The following is a 2,431-nucleotide window of genomic DNA, read 5'->3' as shown; positions in this document are numbered from 1 at the left end:
GGGGAGCGATCCCTTCCAACGGCCGTTGGGGGCTGGCCCACAATCCCTCGCGAGAGCGGGAAAAGCAATGGCGCGGCGGGGGAGGGGGGCGGGGGTCAGAAAAGGGGGACGGTCAGCGGGAAGAGCCAAGAGACTGCAACTCTACCATGAGGACGCAGATTACTCCTAATTCCCTGAGCTTTTCACACCAAAATAATGGTAACTGGCCAGTGTGTGCCCGTTACACTCACTACTCCCACTCGAGATCATTCCTATTAGTAACTCTGAGGCTTCACCTAACAGGCCACAGTGGAGGCAAGGAAATGTTGTGTGGAGAACCCACTGGGCCTGGCTGTCCATCCTATGGTCTCCGTCCATCGTTTTACAGTCAGGGTGTACATTTGATGGGGAATCTCTAAATGGGACTTTGGGGAATCATAACGGAATAGTGCACAAGTGTGAAAATTTACAAGCCTGCGCAGAGCTGCAAGGCCCAGAGCCGCGTGCAGCCAGGCCACAGAGCCGGCCCCTTCCGCTTTACGACTGACGTCACGCCGCACGCCCTGCCGAGGGCGTGCGCAGTTTGGCTGCTCCGGGGTTGGCCCCTGAGCTCGCGCGACTGCGCGGCAAGACGTTTGGCTTTGAAATGCAGCGGGATTTGGTGAGTTTCCCGCTGTCTCCCGCGGTGCGGGTGAAGCTGGTGTCTGCGGGTTTCCAGATTGCTGAGGAACTCCTAGAGGTGAAACCCTCCGAGCTTAGCAAAGGTAACGACTCCTGATGGCAAGCTGAGGCACACCGGCCGCCGTCAGCGCCGCCTCAGTCTTCATTCTCTCGCCTCGGGCCTCAGCCCAGTCTCCGTTAGATTCTGCTGCCTTCCACGTCCGCGTTTACAACGTGAAACAGCTACTCGACTCCACTTACAAGTTGTCTGAATGGTTAGGAGAACTGTGGTCGTGAAAACATTTACTAATTGCTTTTCCTCTGGCAATGCCTGCTGAATGCTTTGAGGATTGTCTCATTTAACCCTCAACCTGCTTACGTAGATTATTTTATTCAGTATATGGATGAGAGAACTGGTATCTTGGGGAGGTTAGGTAACTGTTCATGCTAAGTGGGTTAGGAAATGGTGGAGTCAGAATTGGTTGTCTAATTTTTGCTGTTCCAAGATCCAGGGAGTAAGGGTTAAATTTCAGAAATGCAGGATTTGTGTAGGACTAGAGACACTAAGAATGGAAAAGGAGTAGAATCCCCGGAATCTTGAGGAAGCGATGGAAAGAATATTCTCCTTTTGCGTAATTCACTGAAACACCCAAAACCTCATAATTCCAGAGCACTGCAGATGGGAACCACTGCATCCCGAGGTATGCAAATATGAAGCTGGCGTGGTCACTCGTTGTGCACATTGACATGTGCACATGACATGTCCAGACCTGTGCTATTGACTGAAGAAGATGAACAGAATTTTAAATTACTGCCCTTAATGATGGAAAATACGGAGGTTTCGATTCGCCTCTAAAGAATAAGTCTTGTAGACCCAATCTTAACTGTTTAAGTCATACCGCACACAGACTGTGTCCCCCAAAATTTGATGGGCTCTTTTTTTTCAAGTTGGTTTTTCAAAGAAGAAATGTGAGACTCTGAATAATAATAATCACTAACAACTGTTGACCATTTTAGACGGCCTTGATATTCTACCAGGCTTTTTACATGTATCGTCTCATTCCCATTTTATAGAAGAAAAAAATCTGAGCAAAAAAGAAAAAGTGAAGTAACTTGCCCAAAGTCACACAGTAGGTGGTGCCAGGATTTACAAACCCAGGCAATCTGATTCCAGCATTCAGGCTCTTGAACTGGATAGGATTTTCATTTCCTAAATTCTGTCATCACCATTGTCTTTTATTAGCCCCGTATTTATGGCTCATATTCTTACCAGATCAAGCACTGATAAACTGATACGTGATGTCATCCTCACCATTATTTCTTCACCAGCTTGTTTTGTAATTGCCATATTCTCTTCTCAGGCCATACTGTCAAATGGGTGAAATTGTGTAGTCAAGGACGCATAAATGTATTCTCTAAAATGCTTATGCATTGAATATTCTCATTAGTTTGGAGTGATATATGAATTTTTTACATTAGTTGTTTCCATGAAAAATTTTTATTATAAATAATATATGCATATTTGCTTCTTAACGTTGTACCTTGTAGGCAGTTAAAAAATCTGTTTTCATTCTCATCTGAAAAATAATTTGTATACCTTATGAGAGCAAGATAATTATGGCTTCATAAGACCAAAAGAGATACTAAAAGTGTAGTAATAGTGAGTACATTTTTATTTCTGCTTCCTGAAACACTTGTAGGTACTCAGAAATGCTTTAGTTGAATTGTTTCTGAGGTAAATAGGTAATTCTTTATGTGATGACTAAGGCAACAAATGCCTTTATTAAGCTGA

This window comes from Colobus angolensis, unplaced genomic scaffold (assembly GCF_000951035.1).
Source record: "Colobus angolensis palliatus isolate OR3802 unplaced genomic scaffold, Cang.pa_1.0 Scaffold37, whole genome shotgun sequence".
In the NCBI taxonomy this organism is placed as follows: Eukaryota; Metazoa; Chordata; class Mammalia; order Primates; family Cercopithecidae; genus Colobus; species Colobus angolensis.
The sequence above is the reverse complement of the archived record's forward strand: the minus strand, read 5'-3'. Positions refer to the sequence as shown.